This window comes from Juglans regia, chromosome 3 (assembly GCF_001411555.2).
Source record: "Juglans regia cultivar Chandler chromosome 3, Walnut 2.0, whole genome shotgun sequence".
NCBI lineage: Eukaryota > Viridiplantae > Streptophyta > Magnoliopsida > Fagales > Juglandaceae > Juglans > Juglans regia.
In genome coordinates, this window is record NC_049903.1 from 12,757,736 (window position 1) to 12,783,112 (window position 25,377).

Sequence of the window (25,377 nt, forward strand, 5' to 3'; positions counted from 1 at the left end):
AAATGCATCATAATTTTAGGGATGAAGTTATACTAGAGAGAAGGAAAAGGGAAACACAAGAAATAATAAAATATTAGAATGAAGATATTACAGTTCCCTTCGTATATATATATAACTCTAGGGATGAAGCTACTGTAACTACTTTATCTTGTATTGTGTATGGTGTATGGTGTTGACAGATGAGTAGCATAACTTGTGATGGAAGTCATGTATCCATTGAGGAATCCCACGATGAAAGCTACCGAATGTGTTTTTTTTTAATATTTGTTTTCTTTATTTTTTTAGTATTGTGTTTTTTTATTTATTTTTATTTAAAAAAATACATAAAAAATGTTTTAAAGAATAAAAAAAAAATAAATAATTTGCACTGTTGGTAGAAATCCGTATGGGATTTCTCAATGGCACTAGTAGCTGCATTGTAAAAAATGAGCAATGCACGGGATAATTCCTAAAAAGAAAATCCTTTGTTGAATGTGCCATGTCAATAGTTTTGACGGAAATGATAAGATTTAGAATACCACTGCATATTTATATCGATCACTTTAATTTGATTTTAAGAAAAAAATGATATGCATAGATCTAATATTTACTACCGTAGAAATAGAATTACAAATTCCTGTTGGTCCCACTTTGGCAAAACAAAGTAATTAATAATATAGAATGAACATTTCGTTTATTTTAAATCTGGCTCGAGTATATATACTCAAACCTATGCTCTGAAGAGCATGCATTTTTGGCCTCATTCCTTAGATCCTCATAGCATCAACGTATGACTTCCCGTCGCGTTTGCGTGACAAAAAACCCTTCAAGAAATCTACTACTCCTATTCTTTTGAACAATGCCGGTGACTCTGCATTCACAAGGCTAGACGCCGGACCGAAATCTCCTTCCAGTTTTGGGCTTAAAAATGTGGCTATCGACAGCCTCTCCTTTTCTGAGTTTACAGTGGCACGGTGCTCGATGCTACGATAGATACCATTCGTCACAATCTGCCAAACCATTCATGCATGGGAAAACTAGAATCAAACACTTTTTTACCATAAGAAAGATTATATATATATATATATATATATATATATATATATAGACACACACTTCGGCCTGATGAATTTTATTGCATTTAATAGACAGTTTTTACAGATAACATTCTACGATATGGGATTCATATATTTTGTCCGTCTCTTTCCGAATCATAAGAACTGTTTATGTGTAATGTAAAAGAACTTAAGGGTAATACAAGTCTCCAAGATTTACCTCCAAAATGTCTCCAATGTTGACGATAAAAGCATTGGGAAGGGGTTTAACAGGGATCCACGTTCCGTCTTTTCTAACCTGGAGACCTTCCATTTCATTGAGTTGGAGGAGGATTGTAAGGCCTGAAGCATCGGAGTGAGCGGTTAAGCCAATTGCAAGCTCTGGTTTTGGACAAGGTGGATAGTAGTTCATCCTCATTGTTTGCGTCCCTTCTTCAAATAAGCACCTCATGTCATTACTTTCCATTCTCAGAGCTTTCGCCATTTGGTCTAGAATTTTCATGGCCAGATCTTTCAGTTCTGTTGAGTAAGCTTCTAAGTTATCTCTGCAATTAGATTCCATAGTGATGAAAAATATTGGTCTTTTTTATATTGGGGGAGGGGGGTCGAACCCATAATCTCCATTTCGGAGATGTGGGTCTTGTGCCATTAGGCCACATGCATTTGGCAATTAGTTGATTTGATACTTTAGAGTAAAATTTGAACAATTTATCATAGCCTCAATGTCCAAAATGACTTAAGGTATGTAAGTCACGCTTACTCATTTTGAAGAAAAATTTGCCCACCATTAAAAGAATGATTTTTCCATATCAATCTGATTTCACTTTTTTTTTTTTTTTTAAAGGGATTGTGAGCACGTAAATAGAATTTCTATTTTAAAAATCATGCAAGCATGCGAGTGACAAACAGAGATGGGACCTGAGTGGGAGGGGAAGGCGAGGGAACAAGTGGGGCTTCCTCAAATAGGTGGGAAGGGTGATAAGGCTGAACATGTCACCCCAGTCCAGCTTTTGCCCCTCCAAAACAACAGAGCTCTGTCCAAAGCCCTCAACCTCTCCTTCTCCTTCACCTTGCCAATACTTCTTTTTCTTTTCCATATCCATATTAAATAGTTCTTGAATGCCAGATTTTACCTTCTCCAATAATGAACTGCTCACTCCATGATTTATTAACTGTAAAAACATTTCCACATTAATTTTTCCTCATAAATAAATACTAAAACCAAAACTTATCGCTTCATTTGATGGGTGATTACTCAAACCAGTTGGTTTGAAAACGACTTGTCCCATTTCATTTTATTATTATGTAAAAGCAAAAAATAATCGTATAATTTAAGAAATAAAATCATAATGGGCAACCATACACCTTTTTCTTGCCACCTCTATGATTTTTCTCTTTTAAAACATAGGCGTTGACACACTTATAAAATTAGAATAATTAATGCTAAGTATAGTTGTAAGATTTATAAGTATCATGCATTCTATTTAGAGAAACAATGAGAGTTATCATTAAAAAGTAAGATTTTTTATATAAGTTATAGATTTATGCTTTTTTATAATTATGTTTTTTAAATTGATTAAGGTCTTGTTTGATTACACAGATGAGATGAGATAATATGAGAGTTAAAAATTAAATAAAATATTGTTAAATCAGTTCTTTTACATACCACCAGTCTTGTGGAACGGTCATGTAATTGGCTGAAGTGGAAATTGCCACATCAACTTCTGACAATAATTAAAAAAGAGAATAAATGAAAGGAAACAAGCAACCCATTGACTGAAGAAGAATTATTATCTCAACATTTGAACCAGCGACTGAAGAAGAACCTGCATCTGAAGAAGAGGGACTAAAGGAAGAAGAAAAGACTGGACTAAAGAAAGAAGGAAGGACTAAACCTTTTCTACAAAGCATTTCGAGTGGCTGAAAACGCCCAAATCCATTTTGGCATAGGATTTCAAGTGACAGAAAAACACCCAAACCGATGCTCGATGCTCATGACGGTTTGAAAAAAACAACTTGGAGGTCAAATGGGACTTTCTGAGAAGCATCTTTAGGCGATTTATGAGACCCATTGAGATACTGTAACATCCCGTATTTTAGTGTATTTTTATTGAATGAATTATTTTTATGGATTCAAAATTTATTTTCTTATTTTAAAATTATTGGATTTTTAATTGGGTTATTTTTAGGATTTTTAATTTGGTGAAAAATTAATATTTTATGTGCTTTCTTAATATTTATTTATTGTTGTGCATTTAAATTACTTTTCATATTTAATTAATTACTGTGAGATTTAATTATTTCAATTTGACTTTACCATTACGTTTAAATTATTTTATTTGACTTGTGGTTTTGAAATCGTTTCCGTTGGATCATTTTTGTGACCCAAGTTATGAGGATTGGACCTCATTTCTTTTCCCTCTATTTTTCTTTTCCTCCTTTTCTTTTCTCTTTCTTTTCTTTTTCCCCCTTATTTCTCCTTCGGTTTTCTCTCTCGCACGCGAAGCCCAGCCCCCCTCCCTCTCTCTCTCTCCCGTGCGTCCGTCGCCCATACCCAACCCGCTGCCGTAGCGCCGTCATGACCGTCACTGCCCACCCCATTTGGTTCCTCGGCCGCCGGCGACCTTACCCCACCAACCTCACCTCCATTCGCGCCGCCGTTAACCACCAGTAGCCCTTCAAAGCCGCGGCGTCACTTTCGCTCCAGCGCCGCCGTCGCACCACCATTGACCACCATCTTCACACCACTTCATCTTCGACCTCTTGGCAACCCATTGGACTCAACTCCACCTCCGATCCGTTACCAGTGAAGCTCCACCATCCACATTTCCGATTTGGGTATTTTGGTCTTCTACCGCCCATTGCGCCGCCACCCACGGCCAACCTTCACTACCACTAGCTTCACCGACCTCCCTTGGCCCTACCCTATCAATTTTGGGTCTTCGTTTGTCTTCGTTGAAAAGTGGGTATCTGTGACCCATGGCCACAGTGTATTTTACACTGTCCTACAGCTGTTTTCCACTTCTGGCAGCTTCGTGATCCTCCTGAAATTATTATATAGCGCTGTAAGTATTTTCCAAAGAATTCTTGTGAATTTAATGTATTTTTGCACTAACACATTTCACTGTATTTTAACTGTTGATTGGATTTGCCGGACTGAGTCCGAGGAGTTTGGGAGTCGGATGGATTGATGATTGAAGTTGTTTGGTTGGATTTGATTGGGTTGGTTATTGATGATTGTTGATTAGTGTCGGTACATGTACATTTCATGATATTATGCATGATCATGTTTGTAAAGGAAAACTGGGTTTTCGTGTATTGCATTCATGTTAATGTGTTTATAAAAACTGAATTTTCATGTGAAAATGAAATTCGGGTGTGTGTGTATCACGACCCCAAGCCGAGATGGGGCATTATCTCGATGGAGCTCCTTTGGTTACTCGGGAGCGGAATATACTGAGTAACGTCCCCTGGATTGTCGCTGGGCGACAATGGGATCAGACGAGAGATTCGTGCCGACTCCGTGGTCCTTCTGCTGACAGGGACTAGAGGATGTCTGGCCATGTACGCGCTGGGCGCGGAACTGGGCATCGCTACGAAACCAGGACGTGTGGATGGTCCCTAGGGGAGGCCATGGTGCATAGGGTAATAACGGATTAATTGGCTATTTTCTAGGAAAATAGTGTGAGTTGGATTTTGTGTAAACCATTTTCTTGGAAAATGTTTACGGATTATTTTTAGGCCAAATGAGATTTTGGCGTGTGTTGGAAAATTATCATTTTCGGGAAAAATGATGTTTTGAGGAAAATGCATATTTCATCATATGCATGCATGTTGGTTGCATTAAATGCATTTTATTCCTGAGAATTATTTGGGTTATACTTACCTGCGGTACCATTCTGTAGTAACGCAGATTTTGATGCAGATGAGGAGGAGGAGGGCGAGCCTGAGGAGACGGCTCCGCTCGAGGAGTGATCTGGGATCACTGGCTTTGTTATTTTATTTTACTTATTTGTATTTTGGGACATGTGTTAAACTTCATTTTGGATGACTGTATAACTACTTTTTAAACCCTTTTACTGATGTTTACTTGTATTTAAATTCTGGTACTTAGTTGACTTATCCGCTGCATTGTTTTTGTTGTACACTGTCGCATGTATACACACATGGCACTTTCGTTGGGATGCGTGACCGTGTTGTCATCATCATGGCGTCTCGATTCCCGTATTTCTTTACATGGGGGACGGGGGCGCCACAGATACTAAAGTCTCTCTCTTTCTATTAATCGTAAATCAATTAATTTATCAAACTCATACAATGGTTATTGTATTGATAATACAGGAAACCCTTTTGTTTTAGTTTTTGAAAATCAATTTGCACGACACTTCCAAAATTGAAATTCTACTTCTCTTTGCTGTTTGGTTGGGGAGAATGCTAGCAAAAATTATATCAAAATTGTGGCTGTGGAGAAGACGATAGGGGCTTCGTGGGATGTGGCTATCAATCTTATTCATGCATATGGTAATCTCATTCTTGTGTTTTGGATTCATTTTTTCTTCAATCTTTTTAAACTTCGAACCCTTGATCAGTCAATATCGGGTTTGATATCTTATTAAAGGCTTAATGGTTGAAAATAGTTACAGATCATCAGATGCTATAATTCTACAACTCTTTTTGTGTGTGTGTGTGTGAGAGAGAGAGAGAGAGAGAGAGAGAGATCAAACTGACCTGGAAGAAACCCCATTCTTTGCTTGCGAAGTGCAATTTCTGCGACTCAGAGTCCATAAAATCTGGAGAAAATAGGAGTTGCATGTCGATGACTGGGAGTTGTGGAAAAGATGTGGAGTTGGATATGAAGGGAGGGTCTTGATCGGGCGCAGATAGCGCGGTGGCACTGCCTTCGGCGTGTCCTTTGCCAGCTCCTGAACACAGGGAACTGGGAGAGAGCTCCCAAACCTCGCTTTTTCAGCTTCCTCTGAGATGGGAAGTCCAAAGGCAATTAGAATTGGATCGTGCTACAGCCCCCGCTGGGGCTCCCGCTGGGAGCTCCCGCTGGGGCTGTAGTGTATTTTTGTATGTGTTTTTTTTAAGTTGTTTCTTATATAATTTTTTTTAATATTTTTTAATATTTTTTAAAAAATAAAATAAATTTAGAACATTATTAAAAACACTTTCTTAATCAAGAAGTAAAAAAAAAATTATTAAAAAATACTTCCTTAATCACGAAGTAAAATAAAAAATCATATAAAAATATTTTATATTTTACTTCGTGATTAAGTAAGTATTATTTAATAATATTATAAATTTTTTTATTTTTTAAAAATATTTAAAATCATTAAAAACATTTACATAAAAAAAAATTAAAAAATACACATAAAAAAATACACTAGAGCTCCAGCGGGGGCTCCCAGCGAGCCCAGCGGGAGCTCTAGCATTTTCCATTAGAATTATACCTATTACAAAATGTCCGTGGGAACCAGTACTGTATTGCTGTCAGAACTTGTTTTATGCTTTGAATATGTACGTGTGTTTGTATATATGCTCTATGTGCCTTATTCTATTATCATAAGTTCAACGCATATTTTGTGTTAAAATTTTAAAAAAATTAAAATAAGTAGACGAGAAGAAAACAAACCACGGCCGCCAGGGAGAAAATATTGTTCACGCATTCATGAGCCTCGGCCCTCGGGCCCTACCCAGAAGGAAAGACGAATGGATGATAGAGGTCCCCGAATCTCTATCTATACCGCCTAACTTTGACTTTTGCTTTGATTATATATTTAACTGCTTCAATCAATTTTACTGGTATTTATCTTTTTTCTTTGAAGAAATATTTTCCAGTTCTTCTTTCACAATCTTTCCCAGATCATAAGTTCAACGCTTATCAATTAGTCCATTTTTTTTTTTGTTTTTTGGGTGCAGTCTGTTTACAACCTATATATGTGTTATACTTTTGCATTGAACAATTCAATGATTAAGAAAGATTCTCTAAAACATATATGACTACGGTTTGATATCTTATTCAATCTTTTCAAACTTCGAACCCTTGATCAGTCAATATCCGGTTTGATATCTTATTCAAGGCTTAATGGTTTAAAATAGGTACAGATAATCAGATGTTATAATTCTACAAAATGGCCATGGGGACCAGTACTGTATTGCCGTCGAAACTTGTTTTATGCTTTGAATATGTGCGTGTGTTTGTATGCTCCATGTGCTTTATTCTATTATTTTCTGCCTAAGACTTTTTTTTTTCGGTTTTTGGATTCTTCCTGGTGCGGGTAACATGTTTGTATTTGTTTCTATCATATTTAATTATCTTTCTTTTATGTATGTTGTTCTATTTATATTTATATATTTTGTTTCGAAGAAAAGCTTATAAAAATTTTGATGTTTAAATAGGGATTATTCTCTTTATAAAAAAATCTGGACCAACAAAAGTTGCTGCACTTTCAATTTTAAAAAGTTAAAAATAGTAAGTATCTTTATTTTAAATATATTTTGTTGAGAACAAAAATTAAGAAAACTTCAAAAATAAAATAAATACGATTTTTTTGTAATTTGTTTGGAGAACTTGACATGAACAAGTCATTAATTTTGGTAAATATTGAATTTAAGAATTTTAACATATGCTAAATCTATTCTTTTTATTTCATGTGTATTTGTCATCTTCTTATATTAATTTGTTGTGGTTTACATTATTATGTCTGTTAATTATTGTTGATTTAGATTACGAGTAATTACATACCATGTCTTATTGAACGTAGGAATCGATCAAGAGTAATACTATATACAGTCGTGGAATGTGCAAGCGTTGTGCAATCGATTTGAAAAAGAATGAGGTTTAATATTAAAAAATTAATTTTTTTATGTGGGTCTTGTATTTATTCAATTTTTTTTTTTAAATAATTGTGCGATGCTTGCAAATTTACTGCAAGTATTATTTTTCATCGATCAATATGTTTGTTCCATTTTGAGTGTGCTGTTGGATACGAGTTTCACATTAAACATTGGTCATTGATTCGTTTCATTCTACTTGTGTGTCACTCTATCCACCTGTTGGAAGAATCGTATTCTTGATTGAGATAATGATAAGTGGTAAGATTATATTGAAAGATCAAAAACATTTCTTTCAACCTACAATAAGATATAATATTTTCATAATTAATTTTCTTTTTAAATTTCAAAGGTCATGGAGAACAATCAGCCAAAAAAAAAAAAAAAATCATATAGAGACTTGCTAGAATCTAAAAAAGAAGAGTTACGTTGAAAAAGAAGAGAAATATATGTTCAACAAAAAGCATCAAAACGTAGTTCTTTTCAATTGGAGGATTCGGTTTCGTTTGAGAAATGACAATTTCATTTTATGTTTTGTCATCCTTAATTACATAAATTTTGAACGGTATTCATTTTTAGATGATTGACACATGAAATATATCCGTAAATGTGATAGGGGATGATAAGATTTAGAACAAAGAATAACATTGCTCGTTTGTATTGATCACTTCAATTTGTTTTTAGGAAACAAATGGTTGTGATTTACAGTAGAATTACAAGGTTCTGTTGGTCCCACTTTGGCAAAAGCTAAACTAGAAGAGCCACTGGGAATTATTTCTTTTAGTGACTGAGGTTTTTAAAGCAAGCAAGCTCAAAGGCTAGCTAGCGCTGTGATAAAGAGCTTGCATTTTCCGCACTCATTTCTGGATCTTCATAGCATCAACGTATGACTTCCCATCGAGTTTCCGTGAGAAAAGACCCTTCAAGTAATCTGCAACTCTTATTCTTTTGAATATGCGGGTGACTCTGTATTGAAAAGGCTTGGTGCCGGACCGAAATCTCCTTCCAGCCTTGGGCTTAAAAATGTGGCTATCGACAGCCTCTCCTTGTCTGAGTTCACAGTCGCACGATGCTCGATGCTACGGTAGATACCATTCGTCACAATCTGCCAAACCATTCATGCATGGGAATTGACCAACAACTGAAAACTAGAATCAAACACTTTTTTTACCGTAAGAAAGATATATATGGTTAAGATTTATATTGTATAGTCTCTCTTCAAATTATAGAAAGTGGATGTCATTAGTTTTAGTATTGGTGAAAGAATCGAGACTGAATCGAAATATTTGAGGTTAATCTAAAATCTCCGAGATTTACCTCCAAAATATCTCCAATGTTGACGATGAAAGCATTGGGGAGGGGTTTGACTGGGATCCACATTCCATCTTTTCTAATCTGGAGACCTTCAATTTCACTGAGTTGGAGGAGGATTGTTAGGCCTACGGAATCGGAGTGAGCGTTTAAGCCAATGGCAAGCTCTGGTTGTGGACATGGAGGATAGTAGTTTATACTCATTGACTGCATCCCTTCTTCAAATAGGCACCTCATGTCATTAGTTTCCATTCTTAGAGCTTTGGCCATCTGATCTAAGATTTTCATGGCAAGACTTTTCAGCTCTTCCGACTAAGCTTCCAAGTTATCTCTGCAATTAGATTCCATGGTGATGAAAAATATTGGTATTTTAACTTTTGTATAACTATAATTATGGGTCTTACAAAACTCTTTTTAACAATAAAAATAATATATACATAACTATCTTAGAAATTTTACACAATTCTTCGATAAAATAACATTATCGTTTGAATTCATTTGAAATTTGTCTGACTTTGAAGTGTTTGATATAAAAATATCGATTTACTAAAGATTTGTGTAAAAGTGGTAAATTTCTCTTTTAACAAAGAAATAAAGAGGTGATCTGCGACTAGCTTTTGCTCAGACTTTTGTTTTTGTTTTTACTGCCATTTTTTCTCTCGAGACTATTGGATTAAACGAATTTTTTTCTTAAATTATCATGTATTTATGAAAAATTGCTTGCCGAGAGTTTCTCAAACAAATAGTTTTTAGTTTTTTATACATTGGGGGAGAGGAGTCGAAGGGTCTTGTGCCATCTGGTCACAAGTCCTTGGCAAACAGTTGATTTGATACTTTAGAGTAAAATTTGAACAATTTATGATAGCCTCAAAGTCCAAAATGGTATATTACATTAAATAAAAAATATTAGATATAATTTTAAAGTGTGTAAGTACGTTTACTCATTTTGAAAAAAATTAAGCTAACCATTAAAAGAATGATTTTTTTATATCAGTCTCATTTCAACATTTAAAAAAACAAAAAAAAAGGGAGCGTGAGCACGTAAATAGAATTTCTATTTTAATCATGCGAGCATGTGAGTGAAGAACAGTGATGGGACCTGAGTGGGAGGGGAAGGCGAGGGAGCAAGTGGGGCTTCCTCAAATAGGCGGGAAGGGTGATAAGGCTGAACATGTCATTGTCACCCCAGTCCAGCTTTTGCTCCTCCGAAACAACAAAGCCTTGTCCAAAGCCCTCAAACTATCCTTCTCATTCACCTTGCCAATACCTCTTTTTCTCTTCCATATCCATATTAAATAGTTTTTGAATGTCAGATTTCACCTTCTGCAATAATGAAATGCTCACTCCATGATTTATTAACTGTAAAATAATTTCCAAATTAAATTTTCCTCATAAATAAATATTAAAAAAAAAAATTTTGTATGATTTGTTTTAAAACGAATAGTTGAAACAAAACATATCCCTTCCTTTTATGGGTGATTACTCAAATTGGCGTTGACACACTTATAAAATTAGAATAATGCTAAATATAGTTGTAAGATGGTGTATTCTATTTAGAGAAACAGTGAGAGTTATCATTAAAAAGTAAGATTTTTTATATGACTTATAGATTTATGTTTTTTTATAATTATTTTTTTTTAAATTATTTAAGATTTCGTTTGATTACATAGATGAAATGAGATGAAATGAAAAGAGAGTTGAAATTAGAATAAAATATTATTAAAATATAAATTTTTAGTATAATTTTGTTTTAAAATTTAAAAATTTAAAAAATTAAATTATTTATTATATTTTATATTAAAATTTAAAAAAATTAAAATAAATAGACGAAATGAGATGAGAACAAACCATGGCTGCTAACGAGAAAATATTGTTCACGCATTCAGGCTCGGCCCTCGGGCCCTACCTAGAAGGAAAGGACAAATGGATACAGGTCCCCGAGTCTCTCTCTATCGCTCCTAACTTTGACTTTTGCTTTGATTATTCAGCTGCTTCAATCAATTTTACTGGTATTTATCTTTTTTCTTTAAAGAAATATTTTCCAGATCTTCTTTCACTATCTTTTCGAGATCATAAGTCCAACGCTTATCAATTAGTCCTTTTTTTTTTTTTTTTTTGTTGCAGTCTGTTTACAACCTATGTGTTTCTCGGACCATTCGATGAAATTTTGCATTGAACAATTCAATGATTAAGAAAGATGCTCTAAAACATATATGACTACGGTTTGATATCTTATTCATGCATATTGTTGGAATATACAAACTTAAATTGAAGCTTTGGAGTTGAAGTCAAGGAAAGCTAAACAGAAAAGATCAACAGACATTTCCAAATGACAGTAAAATTAAATCCAAATGAAAATGAGATAAATTAGTTAGAGTACCAAGTAAATTTCTTCTGTAAAGTCAAGTTAGTTAGCATAGGTGTCTATAAATAGAAATGATGTAAATGTATTATTCATTCAATTCTAGTTAATGACAGATTCAAATTGAATTTGCTTTCAATCTTTCTTTTACATTTCGAGTTCTCTGTTTTTTCATTCTTGAAGTTACAGAATTTTACATGGTATCATCGTCCATAAACATTCCGCTGCCTTCTTGATTTTTTTTTACAATTCTTGTTTTCTTTCTTCTGCTTCTATGGCAGAATCCTCTAATAATTCTTCTGAAAATTCTTCTCCTCCTTTGGGGAATCCATCTGATGATTCCTCAAGTTACTACTACTTGCATCCATCTGATAATCTTGGAGCTCTTCTTGTATCTGAATTTTTTTTTTTTAATGACAATTATGTGGCTTGGAGTCGGTCCATCACAATTGCTCTCATAGTCAAGAACAAAGTTGCCTTCATCGATGTGAGTTTGCCTCAATCTAGTTTTACTAATTCTCGACTTAAGATTGCTTGGTTGCGAGCCAACAATCTTGTGCTTTCTTGGTTAATGAATTCCATTGCAAAGGAGATTCGAGGTAGTCTTCTTTATTTCAATAGTGCTGCTGACATTTGGAATGAATTAAAGATTCGATACCTGCGTAGTGATGGTCCAAGAGTATTTGCCTTAGAAAAATCCTTAAGTTCTATTTCTCAGGGCTCAAATTCAATCACTGAGTATTTTAGTGCTTTCAAAGCACTATGGGATGAATATATTAGTTATCGTCCCCTTCCAACTTGTAATTGTGGATTTTTGAAAAAGTGTACCTGTGCAGTGTTGAAGAACCTTGCTAATCAACAACAAGCTGACTATATCATGAAATTCTTGATTAGTCTGCATGATTCTTTTTCAGCAATTCGAAGCCAACTGTTGCTTCTTTCTCCATTACCATCAATGGGCAAAGTTTTCTCTTTATTGATACAAGAAGAGAGCCAACGTTCCTTAACTAATGCAGTGCATATCCCCTTGATTCTCATGCTATGGCTGCTGCACAACCATCTACACAAACTTATTCAAATGCTGTTAAGTTCAGCAAAGTCAAAGGCAAATCAGATGTCATTTGTTCCCATTGTGGATTCTCTGGACATCTTGTAGATAAGTGTTTCCAGTTTATAGGTTATCCACCAGGATGGAAAGGGCCTTGAGGAAAGAGAATTAATTCTACACGATTGCCCAATGCAAACATTGCATCTTCTATGGAGAAAAACTTAAACAACCCATCTATGTTTTTTTCTCAAGAGCAAATACAGAATTTGATCACTCTTGCAAATAGCCTATCTACTTCTTCTATCAATCCTAATCCTGCAGTTAACACTACCTCTACATCAGGTAATAACTCCATCCTTTGTTTAGCTAATGCCTCCCTAAATCACATCTCTTCTTAGATCCTAGATACTGGAGCAACAGGTCACATGATCTGTTCTCCTCATCTGTTCACATCCATAAAAATCCCAAACAAACCCTCTTCAGTCCATTTACCAAATGGTCATTCAGTTCCCATCAGTTTTACTAGTACTATTAAAGTCTCCCCTGATTTAATTTTACACAATGCTCTTTATGTTTCCTCTTTTCATGTCAATCTCATTTCTGCTTCCAGGTTGACTAAAGAAAATTCTGTTGCCTTGTTTTTCTTTCAATCTAAATGTGTATTGCAGGAGCTCAGCAAATGGAGGATGATTGGGCTTGCTGAAGTCAGAAATGGTCTATACCACCTCATCAATTTTTCTACTGCTACACAGAAGGAAATTCCTGATTCCAACAGCTCTTTCTTGGCTAACACATCTACCATTAGTCCTAACATGTGGCGTTTTCGGTTGGGACATTTATCTTCTGCCAAACTAAAACTCATTAGTTCTATTGATTCTTCTGTAAAAATATCTCACAAACATGTTTGTGAGATCTGTCCTCTAGCAAAACAAAAGAAACTGTCATTTCCTATATCACAAAGCAATTCCAATAAAACTTTTCAATTAGTACATTGTGACATTTGGGGTCCATTCTCCACTATCTCTCATTCTGGCTATAAATTCTTTCTTACCATTGTGGATGATCATACACGTTTTACTTGGCTCTTTCTTATGAAAGCAAAATCAGAAACTCGAGTTTTACTAGCCAACTTCATTGCATATGTTCAAACTCAGTTTGATACTCAAATACAAACATTTAGAACAGACAATGGCCAAGAATTCAATATGCCTTCTTTTTATCAAGAAAATGGTAAAATACATCAGCTATCTTGTGTAGAAACTCTTGAGCAAAATGGTAGAGTTGAAAGAAAGCATAAGCATTTGCTAAATGTTGCTAGAGCTCTCCTTTTTCAATCTAAACTGCCTTTAACATACTGGACTGCGTGTGTATTGACAGCAACACATCTCATAAATCGAACACCCTCATCTGTGCTAGATAATAACACACCATATGCTCTCCTTTTTCACAAATCTCCTGCATATAACTATCTTAAAGCCTTTGGTTGTTTGTGTTTTGCCAGCACAATCCATACCAGTCGAAGTAAATTTCATTCAAGAGCCTCAAAATGCTTGTTTCTTGGTTACCCACCAAATATCAAGGGATATAAAGTGCTTGATTTCCTTACTCTTAAAATCTTTGTTTCCAGAAATGTCATATTTCATGAGAATGTTTTTCCTTCTATTCCAAACTCTACTCACACACCTTTTGTCTTTCCTGATTTTCCTCCAATTCATGACTTCACAGTACCTACTACTCCACCAAATCCACATTCTGCAATTCCAGAAACTACTACTTCACAGAATCAATTTTCTGAAGTTCCAGAATCTATAACTTCACAAAATCCTTCTTCTGCCATTCCAACACCTGTTACTTCACATATTAATCCTGAAAATGTAAGCCTTCGAAGATCTGAAAGAATAAGGAATCCTCTTTCATATTTGCAACATTTTCATTGTGGTAATATGGCTCAATCTACTTCAACATCTCAAAAATCTTCCAGCTGCTGCATTCCTTCTTTTGGTAAGCCATACCCTCTTGTTCATTTCCTTTCAACACATAAATTGTCACCTAGACATGCAGCCTTTACTTCTGCTTTGTCATTTACTTTTGAGCCTAAGACATTCAAACAAGCCAATTCTTATCCACATTGGCAAGCAGCCATGTTAAATGAGATCAAAGCTCTTGAATTAAATAAAACATGGGAACTTGCAATATTACCTTGAAATAAGATTGCAATTGGATGTAAGTGGGTATATCGTGTTAAATTCAAAGTTGATGGCACAATTGATAGATACAAGGCTAGATTAGTAGCAAAAGGCTACACCCAACAAGAAGGCCTTGATTATTTTGACACATTCTCACCTGTAGCTAAAATGACAACAGTGAAAACATTGTTATCCATTGCTGCCATTAAGAATTGGCATTTACATCAACTTGATGTAAACAATGCTTTTCTTCATGGAGATTTAAATGAAGAGGTGTATATGCAACTACCACCAGGGTATTCTTCACCAACTGATCCGAGAGTTTGCAAACTCAAAAAGAGCCTATATGGTCTAAAGCAGGCCTCAAGACAATGGTTTTCCAAATTGTCATCTTCTCTACTTCAATTTGGTTTTATTCAAGGGAAGTCTGATTCCTCTTTATTCATCAAGCATAATTCAAACAGTTTTATAGCACTCTTGATTTATGTTGATGATGTGATTCTTGCTTCTAATAATCTTGATGATATAGTCACTGTCAAAAGGTTCTTACATGACTCTTTCACTATCAAAGACTTGGGAGAACTAAAGTATTTTTTGGGGATAGAAGTGGCTCAATCAACCAAAGGCATAACTTTATGCCAACGGAAATATGCCTTAGATATCTTGCAAGATAATGGTTTTTCAGGTTGTAAACCTGTGGCATTTCCTATGGAGTCTACACTAAAGCTGAGTGCAAATGACTCATCTCCTCATTTGACAGATCCTGCACAATACAGAAGATTAGTGGGCAGATTATTGTACCTCACTATAACTAGACCTGACCTATCCTACTCAATATAAGCACTAAGCCAGTTCATGGCTAATCCTAGTAGTAATCATCTTCAAGCTGCTGAAAGTATCCTCAGGTATATCAAAGCAACACCAAGCCAAGGTCTTTTTCTGTCTGCACATTCCCCTCTTCATCTAAAAGCCTACTCAGATAGTGATTGGGGTGGTTGTATTGACACCAGAAATAGTATTACTGGCTTCATAGTGTTTCTTGATGACTCTCTTATATCATGGAAATCAAAGAAACAGCCAACAGTTAGTTGATCCTCAGCTGAGTCTGAATATAGAGCTCTAGCCTCTACCACATGTGAACTACAATGGTTGATCTACTTGGTAGCTGACTTAAAAGTCCCTCATCCACAGGCTATTTTGCTTTATACAGACAACAAACCAGCTTCTGATATTGCATCAAACCCTATCCAACATGAAAGAACAAAGCACATCCAACTAGACTGCCATTTGGTCCGAGAAAAATTGCAAGAAGGTTTGATCAAGATCATTCACATTCCATCCAAACATCAACTGGCAGACATTCTAACTAAACCACTTGGTTCCCTCAGTTTCCATCATCTGATCCGCAAGATGGGAATGATCAATATACATTCCCATCTTTAGGGGGGGGGGGGTGTTGGAATATACAAACTCAAATTGAAGCTTTGGAGTTGAAGTCAAGGGAAGCTAAACAGAAACGATCAACAGACATTTCCAAATGACAGTGAAATTAAATCCAATTGAAAATGAGATAAATTCGTTAGAGTGCCATGTAAATTTCTTCTGTAAAGTCAAGTTAGTTAGCATAGGTGTCTATAAATAGAAATGATGTAAATGTATTATTCATTCAATTCTAGTTAATGATAGATTCACATTGAATTTGCTTTCAATCTTTCTTTTACATTTCGAGTTCTCTGTTTTCTCATTCTTGAAGTTACAGAATTTTAAATTTTACACATATGGTAATCTCATTCTTGTGTTTTGGATTCATTTTTTTTTTCAATCTTTTCAAACTTTGAACCCTTGATCAATCAATATCGGGTTTGATATCTTATTCAAGGCTTAATGGTTGAAAATAGTTACAAATCTTCAGATGTTATAATTCTACAACTGTGTGTGTGTGTGAGAGAGATAGAGAGAGAGAGAGAGAGAGAGAGAGAGTTGACCTGGAAGAAACCCCATTCTTTGCTTGCGAAATGCAATTTCTGCAACTTAGATTCCATAAAGTTTGGGAAAAATAGGAGTTGCATGTCGATGACTGGGAGTTGTGGAAAAGATGTGGAGTTGGATATGAAGGGAGGGTCTTGATCGGGCTTAGATAGCGGGTTGGCACTGCATTTGGCATGTCCTTTGCCAGCTCCTGAACACAGGGAACTGGGAGAGAGCTCCCTAACCTCGTCTTTTCAGCTTCCAAAGCTAGCTCTGAGATGGGAAGTCCAAAGGCAATTACAGAGCTTGAATTATACCTATTACAAAATGGCCATGGGGACCAGTACTGTATTGCTGTTGAAACTTGTTTTATGCTTTGAATATGTGTGTGCTTGTATGTTCTATCTGTATTAGGAATATCAAGTCATCCATTTCAGCTGCAAAAGACATGTCAGCACCTCCAAGACAACTCAGCAAATAATACAGAATTGACCCTCTTGTAAAGCACTATTACATCATTGAAAACACAATAGCATTTCATCATATTATTGTTATTCTGTTTATTAACATGGTATCTAGAGCTCTGTAAGGACTCACGTCCAAACCTACCCATGGCCGAATCACAAAACTCCCCTAAATTCTCCCTCCCATTTCATCATTATCAAATTAAACCATGACAATTATCTATTTTGGAAGGCACAAATAACGCCTTACCTGAACAGTCATAATGTTTATGGATATTTTGATGGGTCCATTGTTGCACCGAAGCTGATTGATGAAAATCCCACATACCCATCTTCTCCATATTTGATTTGGAAACAGTAGGATCAAGTCATTATGACCATCCTAATTTCTTCCCTTGCCAATAATATCATTTCTCTCGATCATGTTGTGGATGCATCCACTTCACGGGAAATCTGGATGATTTTGGAAGGTCTTTTTGCTTCCAAATCTCAGGCTCGCGTAATGCAGCTTCAATATTAGATCACTACCCTTAAGAAAGGTTCGTTGTTGATTACTATCAGAAGGCCAAACTCATCCGAGATACCCTAGCGGCGGCTGATAAAATCTTATCCTCTTCTGATTTTATTGCATATTTGTTGGCTGGTTTGGGAACCGATTTTGATTCGATTGTGACCTCCATTACCACACGCGTGGATCCTCTTACCCCATCCCAAGTATACATCCATCTCCTCACCCATGAATCCCGTATCCTTCCCCAACAAACAACCCTTACTGCTTCCCCAGAGTTTTCGGCTAACTCTACCACCACAAATAACACCAATACCAATACCAGAGGTAGGGGTCAGTCTCATGGCAGAGGAGGTTACAGGGGTCGTGGACGAGGTCACAATGGAGGTCGGTTCAGCCCTTCCCATTTTTTCCAAAATCGTTATCCCTGTCAAGTTTGTCACCGACATGCTCTTCAATGTTACTATCGGTTTGATCATGGGTATCAGTCAGCACCTCCTCCTTCATTAGTTGCTCATTTCATCTCTGCCCCTCTTTCTCATGATACTGCATCTTCTGTTGATAACAACTGGTATCTTGATTCCGTAGCGACCCATCATTTTACTCATAATCTTTCTAACCTATTTATCAATCCTTCTGAGTGTAAGGGCGAGGAGCAGGTACGGCTTGGTGATGGCAACTCTCTTCCTATCCACCATGTTGGCTGCTTTGTCATCCCCTCATCTTCTGGAAATCTCTTACTCCCTCAACTTTATCATGTTCCGTCGATTTCAAAGAATTTAATTTCTGTTAAAAAAATTTGTGAAGATAATTGTGTATTTTTTGAATTTCATTCATCTTGTTTCTATGTGAAGGACTCCCGTACCAAGAAAACCCTTTTGCAAGGCCCTACTAGTCACAGCATGTATGTTTTTCCTCCAGTCCCATCTCCATATCAAGCTCACACTGGTTCCAGAGTCACCCCCTTTCTATGGCACGCTCGTTTGGGTCATCCTATCCTTCCATGCAATTAGTTCAAAGAATAATCTCACAGTTATCTCTCCCTGTGAAGTCCTCTCCAAACACTGAGTTATGTTCTTCATGCTATAAGGCCAAACTCCATCAACTACAGTATACATCTTCTCAATCTTGGACCGCTGCTCCACTCCAACTCTTGTTTGCTGACGTATGGGATCCTGCCCCCACTGTGTCTAGGGGTGGTTTTAGATATTAGCTTTCCTTTGTTGACGACTATAGTCGATTTACGTGGATTTTTCCATTAAAATGTAAATCTGATATAGATAATGTCTTTTTATCTTTCAAATGTCATGTTGAAAATTTACTTAATACAAAAATATGTGCCTTACAATCTGATTGGAGTGGCGAGTTTCGCTCTCTTAACATTGTGTTACAATCTTTTGGTATTGCTCATCACTTGTTTTGTCCTTATGCTCACTCTCAAAATGGCCCAGTTGAAAGGAAACACTGACATATTGTAGAAACTGGTCTTGCCCTTCTTGCACATTCCCTCTCTCCTAAAAAATATTGGTCCGATGCTTTCATTACTGTTGCCTACTTAATTAATCGGTTGCCAACATTTGTGTTAAATCATAAGTCTCCATTTGAAAAATTATGGAACAAACAATCAGATTACAGTTTCTTGAAAACATTTGGATGCCTCTGCTGGCCTAATCTCAAACCTTATAATAGACACAAAATGAATTGTCGATCCCTTCCTTGCGTTTTTCTTGGGTACAACCCAAATCATCATGGCTACTTATGTTATCACATCTCTACCTCCAGAATGTATGTGTCACGAGATGTTCTTTTTGATGAATGTGTCTTTCCGTTTAAACAGTCTCCATCAATTCCATCTCCTTCTTCACATACCACTCTACCCAACTCCTCATTTTATTTTCAGCCCGTTACCTCAACATTACCCAATCCCACCACCCCTCCTCCACCTAACAGCGCTGGCCCTATTACATCATCTATTAGGCCTACTTCTTCTTCACACAACATGCCTACTACTTCCACACCTGCCTGACCCATGTCATCACATATTACACATCCCGCTTCTCCCTCTCCTTCTTTTTCTCATTCTAACCCCATTTCCTCTTCCAGCCCAACATCATCTATCTCTAGGGCACCGTCTTCCTCATCGTCTCCATTCTCTTCGCGCTCTCCTGAATCTTCATCAACGTCTCCATCCCCACTTTCCCTTATCCATTCTATGCAAACAAGGTCAAAATCCAATCTTCACTTTCCAGAAATTTGAACTGACGACACCGTTGCTTGGCCGAAACCTCAGGCCCATGTCACCTCCACTGTGACTCCGAATGAACCTTCCTTTGTTACTGAAGCTTCAAAATACTTTGAATGGAGACAAGCAATGCAACTAGAGTTTGATGCCCTTCTATCCAACAATACCTGGACTCTTGTCCCTCTAACCTCTTCTCAGAATCTTGTGTGATGCCGATGGATCTTCAAAATGAAAAATCTATCTGATGGCTCTATCGAAAGGAGAAAAGCACGTCTTGTAGCCAAGGGCTACATCCAACTAGAGGGCTTGGACTACTATGAGACCTTCAGTCCTGTTGTCAAACCGACAATCATCAGGTTGGTTCTTTCCATTGCACTCTCTGCTAGCTGGCCGGTTCACCAATTAGATGTACAAAATGCTTTTTTACATGGCACGTTGGATGAAATTGTTTTTGTCACAACCAAGGGGTTTTGCACACCCTCAATTTCCCACATATGTCTACAAGCTCAATCGAGCATTTTATGGCCTTAAACAGGTCCCTCGTGTGTGGTATGCATGCCTGAGTCATAAATTGGTTGAGTTGGGATTTGTCATTTCCAAATTTGATACTTCATTGTTCATATACCAGCATCAATCTGTTGTTCTTTATTTTTTAGTCTATGTGGATGATGTAATCCTCACTGGTTTGGATATCTCAGCTCTTACTCAGCTTGTTCAATTGCTCAATGCTGAGTTTCCTTTAAAAGATCTTGGTAATCTTCACTGCTTCTTGGGAATTGAGTGTTGCAGAAATCCAAATGGGATGGTTCTATCCCAAAGAAAATATATTCTTGATTTATTGAACAAGACCAATATGGCTAATTGCAAACTTGTTGGGAACCCTATGTCTCCTTCCACTAAACTCTCTGCCTTTGACTTAACATCGATGGAGGATCCTTCTCTGTACAGGAGTGTGGTCAGTAGCTTACAGTATCTTCTCTTCACCAGACTTGATTTAGCTTTCTCAGTAAATCGGGTCTGTCAATTTATGCATGCCCCGTGTCTTTCTCATTGGCAATCTGTGAAGTGGATTTTAAGATATTGGAAACAGACACTGGATTATGGCTTGGTCCTCACCCCTTCTTGGTCTCATATTTTGGATGCCTTCTCGGATGTCGACTGGGCAGGCTGCCCAGACGACAGGAAATCTACCGATGGATATTGTTTATTCTACGGCAACAATCTAATATGCTGGAGTTCAAAAAAACAATAAACTATTGCTAGGTCCAGCATTGAGGCTGAATACAAGGCCTTAGCCCATGCCCCTTGTAAACTTATTTGGGTGCAATCTCTATTGTCTGAATTGGGTGTCTTCTTTTCAAAGTCTCCCATTCTTTATTGTGATAATTTGGGAGCAACTTAGTTATTTGTGAATCCTATGATGCATTTCCGGACAAAACATGTGGATCTTGATTACCATTTTGTCCGAGATCGTGTTCATAACAAGACTCTCCAAGTTTCTTTTTTTTCAAGCAAGGATCAAATATCAGATATTTTTATAAAGCCCTATCCATTACTAGATTCTGCACACGTAGATCGAGCTTCACAGTCATGCCAGGGCTGCTTGGCTCACAGGGGGATATTAGAAATATCAAGTCATCCATTTCAGCTGCAAAAGACAAGCCAGCACCTCCAGGACAACTTAACAAATAATACAGAATAGTCTAGAATATGTAGACGTGTCCATTCTGTTATTGTTAATATTCCTTGACATTTTGTGTATAAATAGATCCTCTTGTAAAGCACTATTTCATCAATGAAAACACAATAGCATTTCATCATTTTATTGTTATTTTGCTTATTAACAATCTACCATATTCTATTATTTTCTGCTTAAGACTTACTTTTTTTTTTTTTTTGGGTTTTTGGATTCTACCTAGTGCGAGTAACATGTTTGTCATAGTTAGAAGGTCCAATACTATATCATTGTATTTCAATCAATGCTATAATTTAACGTAGAATCTTGCCATAACTTGTTGGCCTCACTTAGGGTTGTTCATCCGGGTTTTGACCTGGGAACCCGGGTATACCCAAACGGGAACCTGGGTTTCAAAGCCGGACCAAAACCAGGACCAGGTTGGTCCGGGTCAGACCCAAGTGGATCCGGGTTTTTGAAACCCAAAAATCTGGGTTCCGAGTTGTACTCGGATTTATTTATTATTATTTTTTGTAAAGTTAAAGCCTTTATTTTATTTTATTTTTTTCTAAAAAGTCAAGTTCATGAAATTCATAATATTTGTATTCTAAAAGCTCAATTCGCAAAACACAAAAAAATTCAAACCATAATTATTTTTTATACCAAAGCCTTTATTTTTAATTTTTTTTTTAAAGAAGTCAAGTTGGAACGCATAATGTGTTCTAAATACTAAATGCATAAATTCATTCATGCATGCATCACAATGCAATCCATTACATATTATGTAACACCCTGGTTCCGCACGGGTCGGAGAGTTACTTCTTATCACTTAAACTCACATTTCAAGAAATTTCGATTCAACCTAATTTCTTCAATAGAACAAATTTTCCAAAATGCCAAGTCATCATAACACAATAAAATTTCTTAATAAAAATCGACAATACTCATAAAAACTTTCTATGCTTAATCCATTGTATTTAAATCATCTCACCCAATGCCTCATAATCTTGATACTCAGTTGAACCATCAAAATATCTGAAAAATATTGTGGAGATAAGGGATGAGTTATCAACAACTTAGTAAGCAAATAACTTATACTAGCATGTAAACATGAGCATTTATAAATTTCGGTATGCAGAACAAAAAATTTACTTTCAGAAAGCAAAAACAACATATTTCCTTTCAGAATGCATAAAAAAAAACTTGTTATAAAACATCAAAATGAAACTTTCAGAAAAAATTTCTTATTCAAAAATCCTTTGGCATATCATAAGCTGAGACATCATCTTCATATCATATCGAAGCATTGCATTGGAAAAAAAAATCATGTTTAACCATCGTGGTAGGGTTATAAACCACCATTATACCTGTGGCTGAGCTGTATACCGTGTTTTACCCCCGTGGTAGGGTTATAAACCACCATTATACCTGTGGCAGAGTCTTAACAGAAACAAAACAGAATATCATTGGAGTCAGATCATATTCAGATACAGAATTAGAAATTGATGTCAAGGTTTTTCAGATGCCACATCATATCAAAACAAAATATTAAATAGTTTCAGATCATTTCACATGTTTGAAATAAACAGAATCAAAACATCTTCATTTATTCATAGCAAAACTTTTAGATCTCATGCATTAGAACATCTCTATTTCGTGGAGACAAAACTTTCAAAAAGAAAGACTCATATTCGCTCTTTTTCAGATTAGAAATAGAATGTACAAAAATTAGCTTATGTCTACCCCAGTCATGACAAAAATACTCGTCTCTTTCTTACGAATCTCATGAGTAATGTAGGGCAAATAATTGAGGTTATTTTCACATTTCTTTTCAAAAACAAATATATCATGCACATTTTCATAAATCAACTCTAGTTCATTTTTTTTTTATGCAAAGTCTAGTATAGGAATCCTGCTTCCCTGAACTTCTTAGCTTATTAGAATTTCTCCACAGCGGTACTGAGCAAAAAATCAATCGTCATCTATAAAATTTGTCATGAAAACTCCCATAAATTTCAATCGAACACTTACTTCTATTCTTAAACTAGAAATACTAAATAACCTATTTTTCTATAAATCTAAATTCCTCAAAACCCTAAAATATCATCAAATCTCAAATACATAATTTTCACTCAATTTCTCCTGGACAAGACAAACTCTAAATTCTGTAGACCTTAAGACCAACAGTAATTTAAAAACTTGAACTATTTTCTGTCAAACCACTTTTTAGACTAATTTAAAAAATGAGTCGGAGTACGCTTAAAAAATCCAATAATTTTCTACAAAAAGACTGGCTCAACGTAAAAAAAAAAAAGGACAACCCATTGAAATATAACTTTTTAAAAGAAAAACCCTGATGCTTTGAATTAAAAATCAGAGGGTAAAAGTTGTACTTTTGTCAGAAAGTTTTTGTTAAATCTACGGCAAAACAACTCCTTCCCATTTTGAAACAATATCGAACTGCAAGGAGTGGTAAGACTAAGGCTTACTGAGGGGGAAGGACTAGGCACGATGGAGCTGGGTCTGGCCGGCGGTTGAGGGTGGTTAGTGCAGCAGCTCGTCGCTGAGGGAGAGAGAAAGTGATAAGAGAGAGACCAAGTGATGAGAGGAAGAGAGTCCGAAAGTGGTGAGAGAGATCGGAGAGGAGACTGTGGGCACGATGTGACCTTACCGAGTGAGAGCGACGGCTTGGGGTGGCGCGAGGTACCAGGCGGCACTTTCTGTGCCATGTGGTGGCGACGAGGTGGGGCTTAGCGATGTGGCTCACGGTGGGAAACAATTCCCCTATTTCGGTGGTATAAAAAAGATGTGGCTTTCGTGGGTTCACTATTGGGTCATGGTGGTGGCCTATGGTAGCGTTGTGGAGGAGGATGCAGCGGGTTGACCTCCTTGGGAAGTTGCAGTTTCCATGTGATGCTTGAGTAAAACCGTGAGGGTGCAGGCTGGTTGCGTGGTGAATGGTGGGGCTTTGGCTTCGATGATGGTCGCTAAACGTGGAGGAGCAAGGTGGTTCTCGTGGCTGGCTGTTGGGGAGCGTAGATGAGGGGGACGGTCGCTCAGGTTGGCTTTTGGCCATGTGTGGGTGCTGCGCGCCGTTGCTGATGGTTGAGGTTTCACATGGAGATAGAGGTTGGGCAGTGGGCTATCACATGACCGTGGTCTTGAGTGGATGAAAATCGGGCTGCGGTGGATGTTTTTGGGTCACGGCAAGGGAGTGCAACATGATTTGGGGGGGGGGAAGGGGTTGTGTTGTGGCTGGCGGCAGCAACACTTCTAGGCAGTTTCTCCATGCAGTAAAGGAATACAAGCATGAATATATAGGTGATTGAAAACAAAGAAAAACCTAGCGACGAGGGAAAGAGAGACGTATGTGCATGCGACTATGGGAGTGGAAATCGTGCGTGGTGGGGGTTAAAAAAAATTGACGTTGGTTCTCGGGTTGGGTTTTGAGGTGATCGAGTAGGGCCCATTTCCAGTATTTGGGCATGTCTTGGTTAATGTGAAAATAATAAATAGATTTTTCCTGAGTTTTAGGTCTCCAAGCAAGCTCTAAAATACTCTTACTATTCCCACAAATTTGTCAGCCCAATAAAAAGATTCCACCTAATCCAAAAATATTTAAAACTTTTCACTTAATAAGCAAGCCCAATAAATATTCGATACCCATCAAAAATAAAAAATTGGGCCTGGGTGTTACATATTACATTATTTGTTATTTATACATTACATTACAATATACAAA

At 36.6% G+C, this 25,377-nt stretch overlaps 2 pseudogenes; both read right to left on the minus strand.

The window, feature by feature from the left end:
- Nucleotides 1-732: 732 nt before the first annotated feature.
- Nucleotides 733-6,703, minus strand: LOC108998034 (annotated as a pseudogene).
- Nucleotides 6,704-8,598: 1,895 nt separating this feature from the next.
- LOC108998035 lies at nucleotides 8,599-18,062 on the minus strand (annotated as a pseudogene).
- Nucleotides 18,063-25,377: the final 7,315 nt, after the last annotated feature.